Consider the following 27,001-nt stretch of genomic DNA (forward strand, 5'->3'; position numbering starts at 1 on the left):
TTATTGTGGCACAAAACGCTATTGTGGATATCTGGATCCACCAACTTACATTGGGATACTTGATTTTAATGGACATTTACAAAGAGAGAGATAAAGACAAGGTTTTGCTGTAGAGGTCATCTTTTGCCCACTGTGAAAACGAACGTGTACCTGTATACAGATATAGATATATTTAAAACAAGACATCAACTTTTTTTTGTTTCTAAGATGAAGAAGGACTGAAAAGAAAAAAATGACTCTGGGAAGCTTTGGAGATCTTGTTAGGAGGACATGAGAGGCTGTGGGCACACCAAAACTGGGCATGGGAGCCGAAGATGGGCTCAAAACAGCTTTAAAACCACCTCCTTATTTGATTACTGACAACTCTGTAATGGGAATGGACTCTGGAACCAATGGACATGTGTGACACAGAGAGAACTGAACTTAAGTGGCTCCAGCTGCCTCTTTCTCCTTTCTGTCTGTCTCTTTCTTTCTCCAGATCTGCCTCTGCTTCTGCTCTTTGATGGACATTTTCCAAATTTCAGGACAGGATGGACAGAGATGCTTGCTTCATTTCTCCCAGTTCATGTTGCTACCTGTTTCATTTCCTTGTGCTTGTCTCTGGTTGACAAGTGAAGCTCTCCAGTCAAATGGCGGTTCACCCCTCTCTCTGTTGATTACATAATCTAAAAAGAGAAATGAACAGAGAGAGGGGACGGGTTCTCAAAGCTGTCATTCTTAAAGAGGCAGTTATACACTAAAAAAGCGTATTAACCAAAATTAACAACCAAACTAACAACCAAACAACCATTTGCTCCAACTTCAAAGATGAACTGTTACTTGGAGCTCTCTGTTCCTTTTGTGACTTCTGGTGCCACAATGTTTTTTTATGCTTTTAGATTTTCTTTTTGTTTCCTTGAATTACTCCTCCTTCGAGCCTCATAAGCATGGCTCTGTGGCTCCAGGCAGCCCATCCGAGGGTAAAAAAAAACAGCCTTGCAATGTACAAAAAAGAGCAAGTTAAACCAAAAATGTTGTTCTTGATGTCTTTTCTATACTGTAGTCTTGTTAGCTTTTTTGTTACTGTAATTATATGATGAAGATTTCCAAACTGTACCAAATTACATGGAAACTAACATACATACAACCACATGGAACTTCAGACTTTTAAAGAAACTTTTGTCACAAAACCTTGTTGTCCTAGTTAAGTTGATTGTAGATGGTAATTGAATATACTCCTTTGAAAATATTTCATCAAGTATGTTTCTTGCTCATTGTGATACATTAAAAAAGTATGAGCATAAACTGCACTGGTTTGGACTCATTTTTTGTTGTGGGATTTGATCACTTGCTGTCAGTGGACTTTGGCAAAACTCCAAGAACTGAAGAAATACAACAGTGTTCAGCATTCATCATTTTCCTCTGTTTACTGAAAAAGTTAGATTTGATCCTTAAAGGCACAATCAGTATTTTTTAAGATTTCGACCAAATAAATTGCAAAAGTATATGTTCAAATTTAATATACAATTATGACAGAAATATTCTGTGTACTTCCCATGTTACTCATTTGTTAACATTACTAGCAATAGAGAAAGAAAAGTAAATACATTCAATTCTTTAGTGATAGTTCTTATCTTGAATGAATTCATTTTTTATACTGAATCGCAAGTGTTAAAATTTCAGTTGTTTACATTATTCTATAATGGTTTATTGTATATATTTTTTGATATAAGAATGAGAACACATTCCAAACCTGTGTGTTTTACTTTAATTGTTGGGAAACACACAATGTTAACGCGAAGATCACTGATTGTGCCTTTACAAGGAAAACAACAGAAAACAGCTAATATAAAAAAAAGATAGTGTATATTTTCAGTGATGACATAATTACAATTACTGAATATTTGATTTCTATTCTGCTTCTTTGCAGTTTAAGGTGTAATCGGTAATAACAGCGAGTGGTCGGCTTGGTAAAACTACAACAGAAGCAATTGTGTAGTCTCTTTCTTTTTCTTTTTTCTTTTTAAAAGCAAATTCATTTCAAGCTTACCAACTGTTGGCTAACTGATATTATGCCTAAGCAAGAAGAACACAGCTGCATGTCATAGGTGTGTAGGCTATATTACAATAACCTGTATATACAGCACCACACACACCTTCCCATTCACTTGAATGAGAACGTGTGTCCAAACTTTTGATGGGTACTGTATATAGCTTATATAGCCTTACAGCTCAAGGCAGCATGCCTCATTTTCAAAGTTTATTCATTTGCAGTATAAACTAACAATCAGCTAGCAAGACACGACCCAGTGAGAGTACTGCTGGATGAAGCGCAGCTGGTCATGTCACAAACAACCAAATTAAGCCGAGGTGGCTAACATTAGATAGGTTGTTTATCTGTCTGACAAGTTATTTTATAGAGTCTAAATCTCCCTCCATCTTTCAAATGCCGCAACTTTCTTCACTCTGGTAAAACACAGCATGCAGTGGATAGTTCAGGGGACCTGGGAGTTTGGACTGTTCCCAATAAAAACAGAGCTGAGCCAGCTCTGCCTGTTCAGCAAGACTGAATTCTCAGCAGACACTGAGGTAACAGAAGGACTGGCATTGATCAGCAACACTTGTGAGCCCCCGCTGATATGTTATGGTCAATTTGTACCAAGAGCTAGAGAACATTACTGATTGTACCTTTAAATCTTCTTTGTGTTTTATTAAAATTATGTCTTAAGACTGTTTTAATTAATATGTAGAGTGATCTTGTCAGATCCCTTCAGCCTCTGAAATCCTCTGCCCTGAGATACATCATGTGTTAGATTTAGATCGCTGGTAGGCATTGTAAATGTCCTAGCCTAATTAATACATATTAAGCAACAACTGTGAACTTCTTCTTAATTAGAGGTGGCTGTGTGCAACTAATGTAATCTGAGACACTGACAATTAAAGCTTGGAAATTGGAGGGGAAGCAGAGAAAACAAAAGTACGAGTTTGGGGAGGTCTCAAAAATAATATCTGATCAACTATTAACCATTATCTTGTAACATTTAAATGCTGCAATGAACAGTAGCCTAATTAAAATCTAATTAAACTCCATTAAGAAACACCCTCCTCTAATACTTATCCCCACAGTATGACAGATGAAGATGTTGTGAAGAAACAGGCTCAGATTTCTCATTAAGTGGTGAGTTGTATTTTTGTATTTCTCTTTGTAATATTTGGTATAAGGCAGCAATAGTTTCTTTCTCCCTTCTTGAAGATGTCTGTGGTTCTGACACATGTTTTTGTTTGTTTTTGCCATTTCTAAAACACAAGCCCAAAACATAATGTCGTAAATATTAACTTTTTTGTAAGGCAAGAGACATTTATATTGGAATAGGAACATGAACATCCATTTTTGTTACATCTTTTCAAAATGCACTCTGATCTTTGAACTGCTGTTTTGCTCATAAAATATAGCTGAATTGCATCATATTTTTACATGAGGAAAATTCTTATAACCTTTGTTAAATCATGCCGCTTTGTAAGAAATATATAAAAACAACTCAAATCTGAGGAGCATCAAACCTCTAAAGGGAGTTTAAGGAAGAGGCCATCCTGTCTTAAGCAACAGGCGAGATTCATTGGCCATGTTGAGCCAATTAACACGCAAGGGCACATCCCGAATGAATTAAAAACAGCCTAATCCGATCAGTGTGAAAAGCAAGGCCATTTCCTTCACAAGCCTGGACCAGATGGCACTCACACTCAGAGGTTGCATTGAAACAGGCCAGGCCCAGTCACACAGTGTGAAATTGGGTTAGCGCCTGAATCTAACATAGGCCCTGGGCAATGTGAGCTCCCAAACCCATTCTCCCCTGGCCTAAAGGTAGAGGGCCCACCTTGTCAATCTGTGGCCCCATATTTAATTATCATTCTCAATGCACCCCACTAACTCAGTCATTTCAGTCAGTGGTGGAGCTGACAGCTTCCTAGAGTCATTTTGTCTCTTTCGACCAGTCAACCTTTTACATATCCCAAATAGCCCCTGACATACCACATAATGTTCTCTTTTGTAGGACAGAAGATGAGCACAGCTATGCTGGATAGAATATCACAGACTCTGTTTGTACACTCTGACCCAAACTGGGTGGTGTTACCATGCTGAGGTTCAAGCTCTTGCTTTGTTGGAATAATGGCTTGTTGGGGCTTCCAAAGCTCTTTAGTATCAGCTTTTACCCTTTGCAGGGAATAAAGGGTACAAATGTTGGATGATTCTCATCAAAATGACTACAAAAGCTGTGGTTGTGCTATGTCATCTTGGGCTTTGTCTTTAATAAAAAACATAGCTATCTAATGGTTGCCTGGCTTAAGGTTGGCATTACCCCTTGACACCACAAAGGCAGAAAATGGGGAGCAGAACCTGTAAGAAAAACCACACATCCCAGCATCCAATTCCACGCTGCTTTGGTTAGAGCATCCTGCCTCCATCTTAGCCAACAGAGGGTAGTCACCCTGCCAAAGAGTCCTGTTCCACAACCACCCAAAAATGTGATGTGATTAAACTGTCCATCAGCACAATTTGAGGGAAAATTTGATGCAAAATTGCAAAACTATCTAGACTTTTAGCCAAGTGCTGTCACTAACTTTAAACCTGTTGAAGACTTTAGGAAAATGTTTAATGCAGAATTGTGTGTAAACTGCATTGAAGTAACAAATTGGTGTGTGTCACCAGCAAATACTGTGAACATACTGGATACATTTGCAACTAAGCCAATGAAAGACCTCGCTAAGCTGGGCTGCTTTGCACATGAACAGCTTGCACTGCCACTATCGAGGGTTAACGCCTGACAGGCAGTTTGGTGAAATAACATACTGTAGATGACCGTGAAGAACAAGAATTTCACAAACAAGCCTGGAAGCCACAGAATCCTTCTTTCCACATCACATAACTACAGCTCTTCCCTGTTTTCCACCCGACATATACCTCTGTGCCTAACCACATTGTCTTCTTCCCCTATCAATGTCAAAGACAAATTACGCTAGGGACTTGAGGACAGGTCGAACTAATTCAATCTAATCTGTCAGATAAAACAATGGGTGAATGAGGATCAAAGAAAAATTGAATGGGAAAAAAATTAAAAGAGAGAACTCTTGCTTCTTTTGACTTACAGGAGACAGTTTCCTGATTCAGAACAGACTGACACACCTTCACATCACTTCACACAATACACCCAAGAAAAAAATAAACTGCACGATACTAACATCAGCATTATCTGGATTAGTGAGTGGCCGATAAACCCCTCTGCCTAAACTCCACCTTGCTGACTTCCCACCCGTCTGGGATTCATGCTGGGGAAGGTGTGGAGGTGTCTTGGCAGGCTTCGGGCCTTGCCGCAGTGTTTCCCGTCTCCTGAACACAGGATCAGGTGTCGCCATTTTCACAGCACCTTCTGGTTCTGTTTAACAGGAAATGAGGTCCATCAGAAGAACTCTGACCAAAACTGAGCCAGAATGGGCCCTGACAGGCAGGAATATTAGCCTGTGACGGCAGTCAGTAATTGAATGATCGGCCCCCCCCCCTCACTCGTAATGAAGAGAATATGTGCTGGGAATGTGTTTGTCCTTCTCTATCCTTCATCTGCCCTTTTCCTTTCCTCTTTTCCCCATTTTTTACCCCTTAATAAATCATTTGTGGGGGCAGAAATAAAGGATAATTTTACTTCACTTCAAAGTGCTTCTCATGGTGTCATTTCTGTAACCTCAAAGTGATGATGCATTAAAATGGCTTCAGGTTAGCTCTGCCCGAGAGTGTTTTCGCCTTGAAACGAAGCTGTGCTGATAGTGTTGTGAGAGCGTGAGCTGAAGTACATGAGAGATCAATTATCACACCTCATTTTGTTCTCATATGCAAAATGATAATGGGTGGACCATGTCAGACCTGAACCATCAGGTGGTGTATCCTTTCTCCATAAATGTGTTTCCCAGATTGTCTGAAGGGGTCTGTTAAATCCCTTTAGAAGTTAAAAAGCTGAAGGGAAAGAATTTGGCTTCTCCTTGATCTGTCTTCAAATGTCCCTCAGCGGACAAGATTTAAGAGTGATAAACCAACAGAATAAACCTAACACTCATCATGATATCACCATACACTTGTAAACGCTACTTTCATATTGAAAGGTTTGTTAAGAAATAGCATTATATTGTAGTTCTTGTTGCATGTTTTTCAACACATGTGTATCTATGTCTGCTTCACAGAGACAAAGTACATGTGCCACAAAGGAGGCTTGGGTTTAGGGCATGGGTGAGGGAAGGTGATGCTGTTAAGGAAGCGAGAGGCACAGCTTTGAGGTGCAGTGTCATATTTCACATAGCTTTGGGGAGAATGTCAACTCTGAAAAGAATTCTTAATACTATAATTGTTTTGAGACTTGTTCTTATTAATATTTCTCTGACTTTGGTTTTGTATTTTTTAAACCTTAACTAAAATCAGTTGTAGTGTATTGCTGCTGGAATGCCTGTCAGACTGGGCCCTGACCCTGGGCTGGCTGCTATAATGATGGGAAGATGAAAGAGCCAGGCCCATTCCCAGGCTGCCCTGTTAGGGGGTGCAAGCCTGTGAAATGGAGAGATAATGGAGACCAGGTGTGCTGTGGATGCCTGAGACACTCCTCAGTCAGTCTGAGAGCTCCTCTCAGTGAGAGGGAGGGCACACTACCACTGTTCAAAACAAGACTGGGCAACAGTCCAATTCCTGCACTCCATATAATGCACACATATACATGCGGTATAATATTTATGTGAAGTATATATTTAGTAATTACTTCAGTATATATATTTAGGTTGGTGAAGTTGGACACCTGCCAAGAAGTGCACCTGTATTTAAACTGGTGCTGTGCTGTCTTTTTCCCACATTTAGCTTGAATTATGTGTGTTTGTGTATCTTTGAGGTACTCAAACATGATAATTTGACCATTCAGAACAAATATTTTTGAGCATTCACCAAGTTTTAAAAGAAAGGTCAGGCAGACTGGCTGCAAAAGTGTTTCTAATTGGAACAGACAGGCTCGCATAGCTCTGCTGTAATTACTATCTAATTAGCAGGCAGCTAGCACAATCCAACATGCCATTTAACATCAACAATTTAACCCTTAAGAGGAACCCTCATTTCAGAGCATATTTCAAAGATTCTAGTGAATCCTGTGGGAGAAACAGTCTGCCCCACTTCTGTCTTCTACAGGAGGTCAGTAAATGTCAATTGGAGTGAGAGCTGAAAATGTTGAAGAGGGACTCAAGTGTAGATAAGTCCTCATTTAAGCCTTCTCCATAAGAGCTTGTTGAATGATAAATATTAAACATTGATTACATACAAATAGGAATGACTCTCTTATCATCACTGACTATTGTCTTCCTGAGATTATCCCATAATTAAATCTAACAGGGTCCTACTGAGGCCTTTTTGTCAAGTGAGCAAATTACTCATTATTCCCGCATGAATAAGGGGTAATCACAGTGCCTGCCACATGAACAAGCATGCAAAGGTAGTCAATCCATAAGAATATGAGAATATTGTAGAAAGGCAGATTCCTATTTGATTTACTCTATCTGGCTATTAAAAGGGCTGTCACTCAGGGCGGCTTATCTTGTGAGCTAAAATGCGGTTTCACATTTTGGAATGTAGCTTTTTATATTGTATAAATCAAACAGTCATTATGTTTACCAGATAATTTTAGAGGGTGCACAAAGGCCTGCTCCAAATGATTTAAACTCAATGAAATGCGTGTAAATACCTTGCAAGTAGAATATTTTTCTTTTCAGCAGATTCAAGTTTCCCAGTCAGATTTGATGCAGTCAAATGGGATCTAGAGACTGACCCTTTTCACTTTGTGAATACGTTTTCAGATGAAAATTTGGCCGTTTTATTTGCTAGTTAAGTGGCTGATATTTAATTTGAATTCATTCCTCCAGAGCTGTCACTGCATCTGACCCGTCAGGACAGCATAATATATTAAAAGTCTGTAGATTAAAATGCTAGAGTTTGGTTTAGGGGAGGCTGGAGTCATGCATTTGTTCCTTGTGTCTCATTGCTCTTTCTCAAAGCTGGTAACATGCCTTGGCTGCGTCTGTCCATCTTCTAATACCAGTAAAAAAAATGTAAACATGAAGTCTAATGAGAAACACCACCTACGCCACCTAATAGGAGTCAGTCAATGCAGAGGACTTTGAGCAGTTTAAATTAGTATTTGTTGTGCTACAATTCCTACAATTGTGAATCATATGCAATTAATCTGCAGCATACTGCCTCGAGCCCATCCCTACCCCCAACACACACTCATTCACACTAATTCACATGCACACACCCTATCTTTTGGTCTGCCTCTTTATCCTTCTCACCATCTTCCTCATGTAGACATGACACTCTCACCGTATCAAGCCAAGGTCACTGAACATCCATTTCAAATTGTTGCCCACTACTGCAGCTTGAAATTAATAAGGCCACCATTTAAATGCTATAGTTATCAAACCCATAGCAAACACTGGGCAATCTTACCACAGCGCTCTCTTTCCCTCTCCCCTTCCCATGATATATTAATTTTTGACCAAACGTCCCCGCTTGACTACTGTAACGAGGTATGATGTATTGAACCTTGGCTGTTGCCATGGAGACAGCAGTCCCCTCTTACTTGTCATTAGAGCACAAACAAGCACTGGCATCTAATGTCATTCCAGTCAACATGAGGGAGAGCGATGAGAAAGGGAGAGACTGTGTTGGATCCCTGACTCCCTTTTCTCAGTTTGAATTGGTTTTGTGTGGATTATTTGGATTGTACTGGATGTTATGGGCCAACATACTCTGTGCAGGAGCATTGTTAGGTCATATACCTTGGGAGAGGCACATTTACTGTTTTTTTTTGTTTTGTTTTTTAAATGAATTTTCTATATTCTGGATTCATTTGTTTTGATTGTCATTTAGAATGCAAAATGAGCAATGTTCATTTCTAGGAAGGTGTTTATATTAAATGTCATTCTTAAAGGAAGTTAATTAGGATAGTTTTGATAGAAAGTAAGATAACATCCTGGGCGAATCATTTTCTGTACTGTTATAAAATTACAGCATGATTGGGTTTGAGGAAAAGAGTGAAGACAAATGCACAACATCTTCAATACAGAACAGAGGAAAAAAGAAAATGCAACAATGAGTCTCATCAAAATTGGGAAAATGCTATGCAGTTTTCTTTCAGCTAGTATCATTTTAAGCTGTGGTAAGATAATGACATTGTAAATTAGTAATAGTACTGCTGAAGCTTTGGAATATTCCAGTCTATGTTATTTCCATTTAAAATAAAGCTTTCTACTTGTTGTCTCGGCATGAAAGTGTGCTTCATTTTCAGATGTTCTCTCTCCCCTCATTTCAGTTTTAATCAGTGGCTGCTTTCTAGTCCCGTTGTTTGAGGTGAAAGTGTAGCTGTATGCCTCCCTGTCTTTTCTCTGAACATAATCTCTTCCTCACACAGAACAATAATCCTACCTTATTTTCTCTCTCAGTGTTGGTCTTTTATTACTTCCAGGTGTTAGGGCCCTGTCTCCCTCGCAAGCAGATGTGCTAGGGGAAAAAAATGCCCTTTGTTTGGAGTTGTGCTATTTCAAACTGAATATTCAGTTGGCTATGCTCTCTGAAGGCAGACGACAGAAAAAAAAGACTAAAATAAAAACTAGGTGAATGAGTATTTGCATTAAAGAAAAACAGTGAAAGATGTGGGAGATTGAAAAAACAAATGGAATACAGATCAAACCTGTATGCTATGTGCACAGAAAATAGTCAGGAAAGAAACTGTGACTCTGGAAAAAAAACAGAGACGGTAACCAAGGTAAAGAAAAAAAATAGTAAAATAGTTTCTTGTTAAGGCTACAGTAGGTTCAGTGATTCATGAGGACTGCTGGACACCACATCTGTTAGTGAGCCTTCTGTTGACTGATCAGTTTTTGCATGGAGATATATGAGTCTCATCTGGTATGATCCTTTATAAGAGGTTTTTAGTATGTTCTTACTTTTACTGTATCCACTTTCCTTTTGTAAACATTTTGCTTGTTATACAATAACACTGGATATACTGGTTATCTTATAATACTGTTGTATATGCAACATTTGGACATTGTATAATACCTATTTTTCTTGATCTTACACCTACCTGAGAGTAATATTAGATTTTGCAGACAAGAAACACAGAGCCTCTAGCAGTTGTGTTATAGACTCTCTAAAATATCCATTTTGGACTTTCTCCTTTTTCCTGTAAGCAGCTAAACTGAGATCACATGTACTTGCAATGAAAAGTGACAGGAAATTGACTAAAGCATTGGAAATCAATGGAAAGTAAATGTGCTCCCTAAGTACAAGTGAACAGCTGATAGCTGCCTTCTGTCTGCCTCTCTCTCTTTCCCTTTCTATCTCTCTTTCCTCTCTCATTTCTTTCTTTCCTTTCACCTTCTTTAGCTCTTCTTTCAATTACTATCATACTGTATTCTCTCCAACTCTCCATCTGCTGAGCCAATACGTACACACTCAACAAAGAATTACATGATTTACTGTGTTGTGATGTGAGTGTGTGTTGGTCCAAACGAAGGAATGCAGACAGTGTATTATCTTTATCTGTTCTTAGAGTAGATGCCATGTCAGTTTAGAAAACACAGATTGAGTGCTAAGCGAACCTTTCAAGGGGTGTCACACTTTTCTTAGTGTGACAGCCTTTGAACAACAACAATAAAAAGGCTGTGTAAGCCATCTTCTGAAAACATACAGTTAGGTTAATTATTTATGGGCTCTATTTGATCAGACAAGTTAATTACTAAGAAAAGATCACCATTAACAAAAAGCCAGCTCACCTCACAGCCAATTACTATTTTGCCCAAGTTAAGTCAAAATTAGATCAGATTTGTCAGAGATATTGTTTGGGACACAGGGGAAAATTGATGCTGTGGCTTCCTGAGACAATGTTGAAAACATGAGATACATAATTCTCCCCAAGTTTAGACTAAATCTGATCAGCAGATCAGAGAAATAATGCACAATGGACAGACAAATTAATTAACTCATGGAGGAATGCAGATCTACAATCACACTGTGATGGTTTTATCATCAATGATCATATACAGTATGAAGCAAAAGAAATAGTGCTGAAAGGTACTCTGTGGAAGTTATAAAAATTTCCAAATCTTTAGATAGCTGACAGTTGGTGGCAGTAAAGTGCTAAAAGGCAGAAATAAGCCACAAAAAAGAAAAAAGCCACAAAAAGAGGAGAAGAAAAAGATCGCAAGCTGCTGTAAACAATGCAGGTATTAACCAATTTTCAATAAGTCTCTGTAGATGTTTTCTGAATTAGGAAGTACATCCAACATGTTTGTAAGACCTGAGTGTATTGCATTTTGTTGAGAAATGTTCAACTCCATAACTGGCTTAAAGTTACTAATTAATATCCGCTCCCCATGCCCCCCCCCCCCCCCCACCGGATTTCCAGCTGCTTCATTACATTTTCTGTAAACATGGTATTGGCTACTTCTGAATCACAGATCACAATCAATCATAGATACAATGATGAAAAAATCGTTGGCACTACATTCAAAGGAAAGTGTAATACTTTTGTAAAGCTCTACCAGTGGTTCCAATTCTTTCTAACTTCACATCATCAGATTGTTTTTATTTTAAAACTAACAGTGTTCAGCCCCAACCAATGTTGCCAAATGACATCACTTGAGGCAATTCATCAGACTTCGCACAGCCCCTTTGGAGCCACAAAAGGCATTGTACAATATATATATTTTTTAATATATATGCAGTAATGCTCCCAAAGACCTGTAAACAGACTTTGATGTGTAAAAATGGCACAGTTACCCTTTAATGTACCAAAGACAGTATAGCTCAATGGATACTGGATATGAGAGTTTGCAACAATATATTAGCTGACATTTATTTATTATTTTACCTCATCTGGACTACCTCTCTTTTTGATTAAAAAAACCCTTTAAATTTGGTTGCTAAAGAATTGTGACCAAGATATGTACTAAGCAGGACATAAAACACTTAAAAATAAACATGTCAGTGCTCTGGACAAACTATGTAACCTGACACGCCATATGGTTTGTTACACAGAACCATCTGAGAAGTCTTCCATGGAAACTGTTTGGAATAGTGCAGGCACTTTCAAAAGATACTTGGCAGGTGATCGGATGAACCATCCGTCAATCACCATCTATCATCGTCTTACCTTGCAAGGCAGCTGGATTCCCTGATTGGTCCAAACCACCAGTGGTTTGGACACAAGCACATAACTTGAAGCCTGGCAAGATGGATTCTTGCATGATCTCGTAATGTCGTGATCTTGCGAATACAGCCGCAAGGTAACAAACTATGTAGTGGAAATACTGTTTATACAAGACCTCAAATAACCTTATAAATGATTGTTTATAAATGACCTATTTTTGGCATTTCAGCACTTTCCTGTTACTTATCAGACAAAATATAAGCTGATAATGATATATCTGCAATAACAGATATCTGACTATACCAGTGTTGGGTTTTATGCTGACAGACAAAAACAATTTCCTCAAACATGGCTCAGCATACATGCAAGCAAAAATGGCAAAATACACTTCTAAATGTTGTTACTATCTTCACATTGCCACTGAAAATGCCCTGAAAAAGAAATGTGGAGGAGACTGTGGGCCCTAATTTTATCTGAATAACATTCTGAAATTTTGTCATCTTAAGGGAAAACATGTTTTGGGTACCAAATATTATGAAACAACTGCTTTGATTATGTTTTTTTGGGGGTATTTTAAAGGAATTATTTTCATTGTTGTTAACTACATAATCCTTTGATATCCAAAGTGTCCTTGACATAGACTTTGCTTTCCTGGCTCTCATTTTGAACTCATTGAAAACTAGAAAATAAATCTGCATGCTGATATTTAGTTTAGACAATTACTGTTTGTTCCCATCATGAATCAATTCTTTTCAAGTCAAATTACCAAGTTTGAAGAGAAAAAAGGTGTAGGTAATTCTTTCATGATGTCAGGTCCCAAACAGGCTTAGAGAACATTAATCCCAATCCAGACCTCTTGTCCCACAGGAGATCAATAGTTGAGGTGCCAAATCAATAGAATTTCATATAAATCTCTATCAGTTTTCCACTGTTCACCAAACTGTACTGGCCTATGATCTGTCTCTCTCTGTCTGTAGCATTCAACCGTACCAAATCGCCTAGTGACTCAGATAAAGACGATTAATCTCAACAGAGCCTGTAGCATTTTTCAAAGAGAAGTAAGGTCTTGCTATAAGGTACATCATAATATTTTGGATGAAAAAGAACATTTGATGATAGTTTTCAAATGATGTTTTCTGTGTTGTTTTATTTCTTTTTAAAGAGCAGCACAACTCATATGCTAATCCTAGCTGTTATGCATGAGAACATTTACTGTGGTGTATATATTATGAATGAAGAAGGGTTACTTGTCCAAATATGAGGATTGCTTAAAGAGAGTAAGGGGATTATGGCTAAAAGAGCCCTGTGGATTTGTTTTTTATGGTTCTCTTGGTGAGGTTCCTGGCTAGGTTACAACTGTATGTTCTACTGTATGTTCTTTGTAAGATGGAGTCATCACCTGGGGAAATCAAGGTTTGGGTAAAATATGAATTTATCAAAACAAAGAGAAGGCAGTCATGTAAACAAAGAAATATAAAAACAAAGGCTCTCTCTCTCTCTCTCTGCCCACACCACCCATTCATCCTCTTTTTTCCTGTACAGACTGGTGTGAGTATGACCAGGCAGGGGTTAAATCCATTGCACCATAAAAAAGAGCTGTTCATAAAATGGAGGAATAAGAAGCAGAAATAATATTTCAAGTATGATTAGTTCATCCGCAGGGCACCTTGTGCGATTGAGAAAGGGGGTGAGAGTGGGAGGGGGTATTGTGCACGGCAAGCAGTAAATTATATCTAGCCTTTGAATGATTCCTGCAGATCCTATTACGACAGTGAGGGGGATTGGGGAATGGTGGGGGGAATGGGGCAGTTGGGAGAGAGAAAAGCAGCAGAACGAATCGGATGAATTCTGTTTCCAGCTGTCCGAATGATGGGGGAGATGAGGGGGGTGTTGGGGGAGAGGGAGAGAGGAGTGCAGAGAAAGGACAATAAGACAATAATTTGTTCTCTGCTCTAAAACATTGTCATGTAGACATGCAAGCACACAGACTCAAAACATTGCTTTTTCACTTTAACTCCAACCATCTCTCTCCCCAAATTTTACACCGAATCCTCTTGCCAAATGGGGTAAAACACCACCACCCATTACCACTCCTGCACTACTCCACCCTCCCTGAATATTTGAGAGGCGCTTGTCTGCCATTTGTCATTTTGACTGGTGATATAGTAGCTGATAGTGGCATTAATATGCTGCTGCTGCCGATAGTCCTCACAGGGAGACAGAGATACTGAATATATTCACTCGAAGCCTCAATTTTGACAGTGGTTACCAAATACTGTACATCAGTCTTTTTTTCTTTCTGGGTTGTTAAAGGACAAAGACAATACTCTGCACCAGTTAATGCATTATTGTTAATGTGTAATCTGTTCAAAATTTGTTAATGTTAATGTTAAAAATTCAAAATTTTTATTTGTTACTCTGTCTACTGTATACTCTTTAATACCATTTTAAAATACAGATTTTTCAAATTCAACTAATGCATATAATCCATGCTTTACTGCGTAATATAAACTCTTACGCCTCATTGTTGGAAGTGAAAACTGCATGTTTATGCAAACTATATGTTTATAGAACTACCATTTTTTTTATCCTTTGTAATATTCCACATCATTTTTCATGTTTATTATTACTACTTGGTGTTGATTCTTTGCATGAAAATACATCTGAAGATGCTTCCACTTCTGTCACCTAAACAGATTAACATCTGGTGACTGCAGCCTTGGCCAGGAGGTGATGTTGTCAGATGGTGTCCAACGTTCATCGGGTGTCCAACGTTCATCAGGTGGTTCCACCCTAAACCGCAACACCCTCTCATTGCTGGGTCGGTAGTGGTGGCCAAATCACTGCCCATCTCCTCTTGGCTTCCAGCCCAACTCTTCCCTCCTGTTCCATAACCTTCAAGAGGCTCTTTCTGCTGCCTCCCCCAACCTGTGGGCTGCTGTTTTCCTCCCCTTTCCTGTCATTCCAATGGCTGTAAGCATTCTCCACACTGACTGTGCAGGGAATTCTCTGCAGCTGACCTCAACTGGGAAAAGCCATGCCTGCCATCCTTTCTCCCTACAATCTTGCTGCAGGTCTTGATATTTTGATTTCTTCCTTTCGAAGGCATGGTCGCAGGCCTCTTCCCTTGGGACTGTCAGTTTGAGGATGATCTTTTTAGCCTCTCGAGACCACAAGGCCACATCTGGCCTCAAGGTTGTTTGGACGACCTGGGGGAACTGTAGCCTTCTTCCCTGGTCCACCCTCATCTTCCATGATTGTGCTGTTTGCAGTATTTTGTTCTTTGTTGTCTTTGTGGCTGTTAGATTCTCTCCTTCCCTCACAAATGTGATTTATGATATGAGTCTCACATTGGTTGGGCACTTCTTCTGTCTATCCTGCTCCAAGGCATCAGCGAGCGTCGCAAGGACTTCACCATATCGCCACCTCTATCTCCCTTGGGTGAGTGCCATTTAACACCCTGCCAGGCTATATGCGTGGCATGGTGCGCCTCTCCCCACAAAACTTGCACAGCAGATCCTCCCTCATGCCCCACTTGGGTTTGAGAGTGTGTCGTACACCAACCGCAGTTGGAAGGAGATGCGGAAGGGTTCCAGCTTCCATAGCTCCACCCATGTGATTTTCCAAATTCCACACTTCAGCCATGATCATGGCTCTCCTCTCCTTTGTGTCTGCTCTTCCCCACTGCTGGAAATGGTTGGTTCTGAGACCCTGTCTTCCAGTGCATGGATTTCCGATTATGTCACCTATGAAGGTGCTAGTTGATTTTCCTCTCCACTCCTTCCACATGTGATATAGGAACTTCATAAACTGTCAACAACCACATGAGTCTGGGCAACAGAATGTGTTGCCATGTCGCCAAGTGTTGTTAGGATCCACCTTGCCTCCACATGGGTTGTAGTTGTTATAGTGAGGTCATTCATGTACCCTCTTATTGGGGACTATCTGACAACCGATTTCATTCTCGGCCCTCAGGCTTCTTTTCCGGCTGCTGTTATGAGGAGGTTCGTTCCCATGATGAATAGGATGGGGGAGATTGTACAGCCCATCATGATTCCTTTTTCCAGGTCTTGCTACTGCGTTGTAGACTGGCTTGATCCGAATCGTAGCTTGATTCTGCCGAAGTAGCCGGTTATCATCCCCTGGGTGTCATGAGGGATGTGGTAGTGGTCTATTGCTGCATGGAGAAGGGCATGAGGGTTTGATCCGGATGCATTAGCCAAATCCAGCCAGACCACTGTTAGGTCTCCTCTTCTTGTCTCAGCCTACCATATCATCTGCCTGAGAACTCCAGTGTGCTCCAAGCACCCACAGAAGCCTGGAATCTCACCTTTCTGAATACATTTATCAGTGTACCCATTCTCAGTCATGGATGAGATCATCCTCTTAACCAGCACCAAAAAGAAGGTCTTGCACTCTACACTTAGGAGTGAGATTGTTCTGACCTGGTTGATGGTTGAGGAGTCTTGTTCCTTTGGCACAAAATAGCCCTCTGCCTTTTTTCCAGCTGGATGGAATGGTGCCCTTCTTCTATATTCTCCAGAAGAGCTTCCAAAGCCTTTAGAGAAGCTTCAGGCACTTCTTAAATACCTTGAAGGGTATACTGCTCAGACCTGGGGCACACCCTGTTCTGACCTCTTGGACCTCTTTCCAGGATGGTTCACTGGAACTCTTTTTCAGGTGTTTCTGCTCTGCTGACCTTTGAGTTGACACCTAGGGCTTGATCTCTGGAACTGTCATTGTAAATCTCTCTCAGGAACTCCTCCATGTCCCCTTTAAGGCTGGTTAGTCTCCAGATTTTCCTTCACCCAGCAGTGTTCTGGTGAACCTGAGATTGCCTTTCTCTGTTTTCGAGTGCTCTCCGTCCTTCTAAGTCTGCAGAGGAGTTCTCAGATTCCACTGGTCAAGTCCTTAATACCTCCCCTTTCATCAGCAGGAGCTCTTTTAAATTGCTTGTTGAGAGACTTGTTTTCTTTCCTCAGACAATGGATCCACCTTTCTCTCCTGGTTGGCTGCTTTGTAGTCCAGATGTTTACTTTCTTTTCCTCTGTACCAAAGTGTTCTTTTGCCAGATTGTACGTGATTGTTGTGTGTGTGTTGACTTTTTGTTCCACTGTCCTGGCTAGTGTGGCTTCTAACACTTCCTTGAGGTCTTGATCTAGTAGGTACCATTCGTTGTTTTTGCTTATCTTGGGCAATTTGATCCTTTCCCTTGCTGCTTGGGCTTGGGTTTTTGGGGTGTCATCAATGCATGTTCCTCCTGTGGCTTTGAGGTGATGCAAGTGCTAAGAGATCTCCAGTATGGTGAGGTGCTTCCTGCCTGAAGTTCTATAGCACTGTGTGCTGCAGTTGCGTCTTTTCTTGTTGCAGTTTGGTTCCGGCTTGGTGTATTTTCAGCCCTTTGGTGTTCTTGCAGATTTTCCTGCAGTGGCACTTTACTTCGTGAGCTTCGGTGAGCTGTCTCTGTGTCCATATGTAATTTCTGTCTGTTACCGTTGGAAGCTGTACATAAGGAATAACAACTCAAAGTGTACACTGAACTATTTGAATTGGAGACACGATTTGTGGAGATGTTTTGCAACAGGACATGTACACAGTATTTAGTCTGTGACAGGTGGTGAAATGTTTCACATTAGAAATTTATTGACACAGGTGTTGACATCCACCATCTAAAGCTGAAAATATGGATGTGAGCTATATAAACAGGTGAAGTGCTGCAGATTTATCATCATCAGTAGTCACCTGCTATCAGCACTGCATTAGTCTCTGTCCTTTACCAGTAAAATATATCTTGTGAAAATGAGCTCATGCAACTCACTAGCTAAAGATTACAATGTCTGAATTGACTAAGATTAAAAAAATCATATTTCTAAAAGTTCTCAACATAATTTTTTGAATCATGTACTGAACACTACATGCAGCATACAATAAGAATAGCAGTCATTTCAGTTCTTTTTAACAAGATGAGGTGTGTATTATCAATTACCTCATGAGATGTCCCTCTAGTCCAGCATCCATGTTCTGAAAAAGCTGTTTGATTTACTGTATGTATGAGATCATTAATTAAGCCTCATTTTGGCAAACTGTGTTGGATGGTGTATGAGTGCCAAAGCAGAGAACAGAGGGCTGGACATTTAATGCAGAACATTAATAATAACAGAGGAGGAGGCAAGGGGGAATTAAAATGAAAAGAATTCTGCACCCAACCTCCCACTTTAATTGCAAATTTAAATTTCCTATAATGGATTCTGACATCTCAAGTCACCAAAATCCATCATTCTGAAGGGTATTATTCCTCAATTAACCTGTCACCCCCACCACCCTACGTTTTTCTGCAGGGCTTCAAAAAGAAATGAAGAATTCTAATTACTTTCAAATATAAAGCAGATTGATAACCCAGTCTTCTTTCACACACACAGATATAATCCTACAAACCATACATTCAAGGTAACTCAGCAGACTGAGATGATAGCCTACACAAGGTATAAGGGCGGGGTTATACAAGAAAAGAACAGGTTTGTATGATGTGGCCACTCTCAAAGGCGGAGTGAAAAGTCAGATGTCATAGAGAGGGGGAACACGCAGTTTTGTTTTGGATAATGCTGCACATTTTCAGTCAGTCTCTCCTGGAGGGCATCCATAGTGTTGCACTCGGTTATACACACAAAAAGTGACAGAAATATTTGTGTGAAGAATGAAAAAAGGCCAAACACTATGTGAAGTGGATGTGATTGTCCGATTTTCAATTTCGGAAAGTTACAGAAATTGTATTCAACCAACCATCAGGCAGTTCTAATGGCAGATACTGTAGCAGATACCGTAGGTTTGCCTACGGTATCTGCTCCCAAGTGGACACGTACATGGACAGCTGTGGACACCACAGACACATAGAAGTTTTGTTTATACTACTTTCTGGAGTTCGCTTGGAGGACATGCTCAACACATGTGCAGTAGATCGGCATCTACTGATTGTAGCATAGAGGCTGCATGGTCACAACAGACTGGAGATACGCGGATGTCTGCACAGAGCCTGCGTGTACACCCTCTGATGACAAAATTCACATCACACGGACCACAGCGGACCCTCACATATTCGCGGACGTGGAAAGTATAACTCCAGCTTTATCCTCTTGTCTTGGCATCGATGCAGCAAGTCTACATTACTGATATCAGAATTAAAATAACAGAAATACTGTGAAAGTACTATGAGAACATTTAGGAAGAGGGGGCAGATAGGGCACTTGCAGAAGGAGAGTTTAATGTGAGCTACTTATGACACAATATTGATTAATTTATGCATTGAGGTATGCATGTCTAAACCAGCTTTCTCTCAGTTTTACACATATCAAACTGTCTACAAAGTGCACACCCCAACTGTAAACACTCAGATCCATGACTACAACAGCTGCAGCAACATTCATACTCTTCACAGCTGAGACTAATGCCATGCCCACCTCAGCCAGATCTTTCGTATGAACAGTCAGAATCCTGCTTGTTATAGCTATATGTACAGCCCAAGCAGCTACACCACAGCTGAGTGCTAAAGCACATCCAAACAGTGATCCTATAAAGTCTGTGTAAAGGAAAATCAGAAATCTAAACACATTATATATGTTAGAAAATAATTGCTGAAAACATGTGAAAAAACTGAGCTATGTAGTACTGAATTGCGGAGTTAGAGTATTAAACTGTTTGTCACCATTTCTGTATTCAGGATTTTTTGGGTGGGCCTGAAATGGTGGCTCAATAACGTAGAGGGGTTACTAGCATGACCCCTCCCCCACTATATAAACACTAGAGTGCACATACGCATAGTTAATATTTTTACACCAGGAAGTTTTACAAACTTTCATCTTAGACAACTGGGATTCACTTTGGATGATCTGCTGTTACCGGTGAATGGGCCCATTTTCAGTCAACGTTAGCACTCAAGGAGCTATTTTAAACCCAGCTGAACCTTCAGAAACCAATTTCCTTGGTTTATACTTAATAATGATAAAATGTTGATGAATTTCCCAACCACATTCACCTGTTATATCCTGCTGTAACATGTAAACAAAGCCAAAGCCAAATCAACTATTATTTATAGAGCAGATAGTGTTTCTTCAAAACTCAAATTTGTATTCTTAGCCTTCTTTTTTCAGTGCCTACTACAGATGTCCACAATAATTGTGTCCACAATAACATGAAGGCATAGGCCACAGTTCAACTCTTGTGTTGTCACTCTGCAGTTATTCAAAATTGCAATGCCACGAACATATACTAAACCTGAACTACTGTGTTCACTACAAAAATGCCAGCACCCATATATTTACTGGCACCAACTATCCATCTCCCCCAAGACCAGGGAGGTGGATGGGAGACAACTGTATTCTAAAAGTATTGTGAACTGAAGAGAGATGTTCAAACCAATCTTCAAACCAATAAATCACCATGTAAACAAAACAAGTGGTGGGAAAACAGTGTTTCAACAGAGGGCACCTACAGAGAGAAGTTACAGGCCGTGGCTATAAAGAGTTGTGTGCAACCAATTGGGTACAAAATTAGAGTTTAGATTTCACACATCTAGTAAGTGAGCATGACTCAGAAAATCACCTGTCTTATCCTTCCATCTCATTTATTCCTGAACAGCCACCTCATCACCACCATCAATCACACAAACCTTTGATGTTTTATCTCCTACTGATCCCTAAAGCTCTATTGATGGCTTGGATGTTAACACTTTCACTAATAAATAGAATATATAGAAGAATCAGATTTAGAATCAAGTTTAACAGCCACTATTCTAGTTGTCAGTTGCTCTCAGTTTATTTACATCCAGTTCCAAAAGCAAATGATGAGATGAAGAGACATAAAGCTGGTATTACATGTAAAAGTGATTTTTACATTTGAACAGTAAATATATTTTACATTTTGTAAAAGAGAATGTGAGTATAGTTATTGCACAAACACAACATTGTGGTAATTATACAGTAACAGCAGGGTTTTTGAACCCAATCTAAGTTCAGACTTTATTGCTGAGTTAACTATTTATGAGTGTAATGGCCTGTGAGAAGTTACTACTTGCTTTGGTGTACGGTGGTCTGTAATGCCTGCCAGAGAGAGAAGTTCAGTGAAGTTGCCTGGACGTGAGGAGCCAGTTATGATTTTTTCTGCCCATTTCTTAAGTCAGAAGGTGTTCAAGGCCTGGAGGGTGTGCGGGCAGGGTGGCAGTGATGATCTTTTCAGCAGTCCTGATTTGCTATTGTAGCCTGCACTTGTTCCATTTGGTTGGTAATACAAACCAGATTGTAACTGCTAAATATACACCTCTCTGGCAGGATGAAGTTTATCAGCTGGCACAGGAAATGCATCATATGCTGGGCATTTTCAATCATCGAGTCTATGTCCCCTTTACTGTTTGAGGAGTTTGAGATCACAGAAAATTCCCATGACCAATGTTACTATTGAGTAAGGTACTTGGGGTTAGAATTGTGGGGCTCCTCACCATTACCTTGCCCATAATCTCCACAGCTTTGAGTGTGTTCATTATTATTGTTGTATTATTGTAATAATTGTGACTGCACTAGAGGAGTATTCAGACTTGTGTTTGTTTGCATTGTTTGTGTATCTAATCCAAAGCATTTGACAGGTGGAGATGGGCATGGAGACAAGTTTTGGGTGGTGATGATGGTGTTGAAAGGTGAGCTGAAATCCATGAATGGGATCCTTGCACAGGTCACTGGGTAGTGGAGGTGTTGCAGATGTACTGCAGTCACATGCTGACTGCAACTAGACTGGCCTGTTTACCCTGTAGGCAAACTGAGGGGTTCCAGCCGGGAGCTTGTAATGTCCTTTAGGTGGGCCAACACCAGCCTCTCAAACTCATTCATGACCACAGATATCAGGGCAACAGACCCATATTCATTTATATCTGTGTTGCAGTGTTTTGGAGACCAGTGTGGATCATTTGAAGCAAGAGGGAACTTCACATAGCTCAATGATTCTGGTGCAGAGCTGTGTGTGACAGGAATTAGTTGGTCACCACAGAGTTTCAGACGGGAGGCCATCTTGGTCACATGCTTTCCTGGTCTTTTATCTCTGAAAGATTTGACATGTCCAATTACAGAACTTAAGTGCAGGAAGAGGAGGGAATAATTGAGGAGGCTGCTACTGGTGTTGTTGGTTGTGCAGTGAGATAGAGCAGGTGGGAGGCATGTGCCTGGGCTTCTCAAATCAGCAGTTAAGGACAGTCAGATCATGAGCCAGTCTGTTAGTTCTCCACAGTGCTTGGAGGCCTGTCTACACTGTTGCGGGGGCTTTTGCTGAAAATGTGTTTTCTGTGTAGATTCTCTTGGCTGCTTTGGTTCCCTTTGTTAAAATGTATAGGGTTGCTTGATCGTACAGGGTTTTGTTGCCATTAACGATGTGTCCCTATCATAATTTTATTGCCACTCTACCTATGACATTCTCTGATTATATACTATGTCACATGGTGCACACTGTTCTTGTGTGCTGTTTATGCCCTGCTGCTTTAATTTCTAGCTCTCAAAAGCAAAAGAGGATTAAACAACCATTCAAAAGTTACCTTGACACCGCTTGCTTTCAGCATACCTATATACTTAACTACTGCCACAATTGCCAAACTTTTCAGTGTAAGGGCTGGGTTATGCTTGAAAAGAAATGGTTGGTACAATGTGTTGTCCCAATTTCCTCAGAAATCAAATGTGGGATCCATTAAGAGCAAGTTAGTGGCGAGAACAAAGTAGAACAATGTCTACCTCTGTGCTTTGTGGCATTTCATTCCTTGCTGGGGTAGTGGAGTTGACATTCTGTACCGAAACACTTTTAATATGATTCATAGGTAACTTTTACATGTTAATAAATCAACATAATTATTTACAATGAACAAAGTGGGATGAAAGCAGGCCTGGTTCTATTGTACCTCAAAATGACCCATATCTATTAATCTAGACTGTGCCTTCCAAACCAAGATGGTTTTGAAAAAACTTCTACTCCCAAAAATGTCAAATAAAACCAAGTTTTTTAGGGGCAGTCAGTTTTTTTAGTGTGTTCTTACCTGAATCAGTAATTACTGTGATTCCTCTTCAAACATGTGGTTGTACTGTAGTGACATACAGTCCACTGTTCTGGTGTGCAGTGTGTACCCTCTCCCCTTCATTTCTAGCTCTCACAGGCACAAAAAGGATTAATCAACAATTATTTAACAATTATTTTTTATGATACTTTGACATTGCTTGCTTTTAGCATGTCTACCCACTTAACTACCACCACAATTACTGAATTTTTCAGCATAAGGATCCATTAAGAGCAAGTCAGTGAGAAGAAAAATCTCTAATTCTGTGCTTTGTGACATTCCTTTCTTTATTGGGGCAGCAGAGTTGACACACTGATTTCTCTTCTAATTAGAGTCATAGTTAAATTTTACTTTAATAAATCAACATAACTGTATACAATGAACATGTTGAGATGAAAGCAGGCCTGGTTCTGTTATATCCAAAGGACAGCTCATCTTAATTAATCTACAATGTTTGCCAAACCATTATATTTTTTCAAAAGACTTCTATTCTCATAAATGTCACAATAAAATTAAGTATTTTAGGCAATCTGACTTATAAACCCATCCCAAAAATACAGAAGAATGGGAGACCACAAACAATAAAGGGAACACACACTTGTAAATGTCAACATTGTGAAGACCAACAAGCATGCCAGGGAGCTGTGAGCATGTAGAAAAAAGAAATAAAAAAATAAGTCATCTGCCTGCTGGCATAATGCAGTTCTAGCTGGCAGTCTTGTAGCTGTTGACTGTTCTGTAGTTTTGTAATCATTCAAATTTAATTAAAGGCTTAAGGGGAACATGGCCTGAGCTGATAGTATAATGAGCTGCCAAGGGACATCTTTTGTTTGTAACAAAGAGGTTGCCAAGTCATAGTCGCATTATGAGCCTTGCATGGCCATTTTCACTGGCCAGATAATTCACACCTGCCCCAAGGACTGCAATCCTTTCCAAAAAATCTTCTGACTAAACTGATGATTTCATCTCACCCATCAGTATTACTTAACATCAAGAAACACAAGGAATTTAAAATCAAACGACTGTCATTATTGTTGTTTTATTATGATGTCATTTTCCCGTTTCTGCTAGAACTAGATTTATAGCTTGTTTCAGAACATGTGCTTTGATTTCTCTTGGATCAGAGACCACTTGTAAAGCTACATAAATTCCCATGTCTACTTAATAAGTGAAAGACAGGGAGTGACTGAAGATGGCCATCATCTTCACTCCTTTTTATAAAATCAACCAAAACAACAACAAAAACTGTTCAGTGGTGTTAAGTAGTCATAACAAAAATAGCCATGCAAGATACAGTACAAAATGAATATAATCAATATTCAAATAAGAAAATATCAATGAATAAGTAAACAAGACTAAGAATCTGGGCAAGAATTATGTGCTTGACAATTTCAAAGTCAAAAAAACTTTGAAGTTCAACACTCAACCCTAGTCTTAACATCCTCATTACAATAGTTCCTCTATGCTTCCTCCTCTTTGAGCTATAAATAGCATATTGGCCATGCTACTGAGACCACTGACCACCTTGCCCACCATCTAATGGAAGAACTGCCATTGAAAATACTTTGTGACTATGGTAAATGGACTGCACTTATACACTCACCGGCCACTTCATTAGGTACACCTGTGCAATCTAATGCAATCCAATACAACAGTTCTGCCATAAATTCTACTTTTACAAAGCTTATACATTTTCAGTTTTTGTTGACATTGTCAGAAAGGTGATAATTCTACTTTATGTTTATTACTGAGGTTGTAGTGGGTGGTGGAGATGTACTGGAGTGCATTATGTTGAAAGGTGTTCCTAATATTTAGCCCCCCTCATGTATGTTAATGGAGTGGACAAACCACTAAAAGCGCTTTTACACTACAACTCTGATGCCATGCAAGGTGCCAACATGCTCATCAGGAGGATCTAATCATTCACACACCTGTGCAATCTAATGCACAAAATTAAGGTTCAGTATCTTGCCCAAGGAACACTTAGACATGTGGACTGGAGGAGCCGGGAATCAAACCGCCAATCTTCCGATTAGTGGACGACCCGCTGAGCCACAGCCACCCCTTGCATTCAGCCAACCCTTGCATGCATTCTATTTTGTCTAATCACCAAATCTCTAAGATTTTTATATGCAGACTGTGGTATTTAAATTAATTCCATGTACTTCATATTACATATGTTCATGCTTTAGCATGTCCACTGGCCAGATATACTGTATCTGTTGGGATTGGTGCCAATCCTTTTATCACATACTGGGTGGTATGTCTTTGCATTGTACATAATCAACTGAATTGCTTGAAATTAATCCAACGATATAATAGAGATATTACAGAGATGCATTCATATAATTTATTTTTGGTGCATCCCAGTGAAATACCAAAATAGACATCACAGTATGTTTTAAAGCTCTGCAAAAGCAGATCTCCTAAAAAAAATTCATATTGTACAGTTTAGAGCAAATTACAAGTAATAGTTTAAAATCCACATTTCTGGGCATAAGGTTTGAAGTGATTAAGTAAGAAAGCCTTTGCCAGCCTGCCTCATTAATGTATCTGCCAGTCACTACATCTGTGTTGTATTTTTGAGTTTCCATGGAAATCAAATCTCAGTGCAGTTGAGGAAATAACCTCAGTGTGCCCCAGCAAAATGTTAGGTTTGCCAGTGCGGAGCTGCCTTCCGCACTGTGCACCGACACCAAAATAGAGCCCATTGTCTTGAATGTCTCAAGATAACGTCACCTGTTATCCAGTTTGTCACGGAGTTAATATGTCTCTGGTGGACTGCATGCAATCTATTTGAGAAATGCAAAACAGAAAATATTAGTCTTGTATAAGTTACACATGCTCTAAGTTACACATGGTCACTTTCAAGTTCCTTTAAATTAAAATTTAATGGCAGAGGAAGGCATGTGGTAATAAAATCACAGCACAAAGCAGTAAATCCATGTAGTTAGCTGCTATAGGATTAAGATAATTAAGAGATTAATGTTTCCAAGTAATACCAAGTAATAGTTTGAATTTATTTTTAAATAATGTTGCATTTTATTGTGATTTTTTTATACAAGGACAGACGGATATTGGTTTTATATTTGTAAAACTTTCACAAAGCCTAGAAAAGTTTGTGACGTCATCCCAATGTAAAGTCTATGGCCTGAGCGGTAAAAACACTGTGCAGATTCAGTGGATATTTTTGGATTGGGCTGTTGGTTGGAATAAAACTATTTTATAGACAAAATGATTAATTCCAATTCCAAATGGGAAAAGCAGCAGATTAATCGATAATGAAAATATTTGTTAGTTGCAGCCAACACTCACTCTGTAATTAATCAGAGCTAAATATTTTATCAGTTGTGTTGTAGAAACTTGGGTAGTTTGGTTTGTTGGAGCAACTTTATCTGTAAATGCTAATAACTGACATTTCCAAGTCCTGAAAGCTTGAAATCCTCTAAATTGGGAGAGTGGGAAAGAGGCGTTGGGTAAAAATTAGCCATATAGTTCAGAATTAATGAGTAAGGGGGAAAAACGCACATGGTTTAAATCAGCAGTATTGCCTTAAATTACAGATAATACAAAGTGAATTGAAAACCCCTGCAGGTCGTTTAACAGCATTTACCACTTTCAGCGAGATTTACAGATTCCTCAAAGACTCTTGTCCCGCTTAAACCAAAACATGGCTGCATAGGCTGAAAGTGGATCTCTAACTTGTTTCCAAAGCTAC

The 27,001-nt window shown here is 39.5% G+C and overlaps 1 long non-coding RNA gene across 1 annotated transcript; it reads right to left on the minus strand.

Annotated features, from left to right (window-relative positions):
- Positions 1 to 118: 118 nt before the first annotated feature.
- On the minus strand, positions 119 to 26,983 carry LOC122980865. The gene is made up of 3 exons (XR_006403109.1): positions 26,897 to 26,983; positions 26,023 to 26,075; positions 119 to 665 (listed from the first exon to the last, which is right to left on the minus strand). It is a non-coding gene; the product is annotated as an uncharacterized LOC122980865 (long non-coding RNA).
- Between the last annotated feature and the right edge of the window lie 18 nt (positions 26,984 to 27,001).

This window comes from Thunnus albacares, chromosome 1, assembly GCF_914725855.1.
Source record: "Thunnus albacares chromosome 1, fThuAlb1.1, whole genome shotgun sequence".
NCBI lineage: Eukaryota > Metazoa > Chordata > Actinopteri > Scombriformes > Scombridae > Thunnus > Thunnus albacares.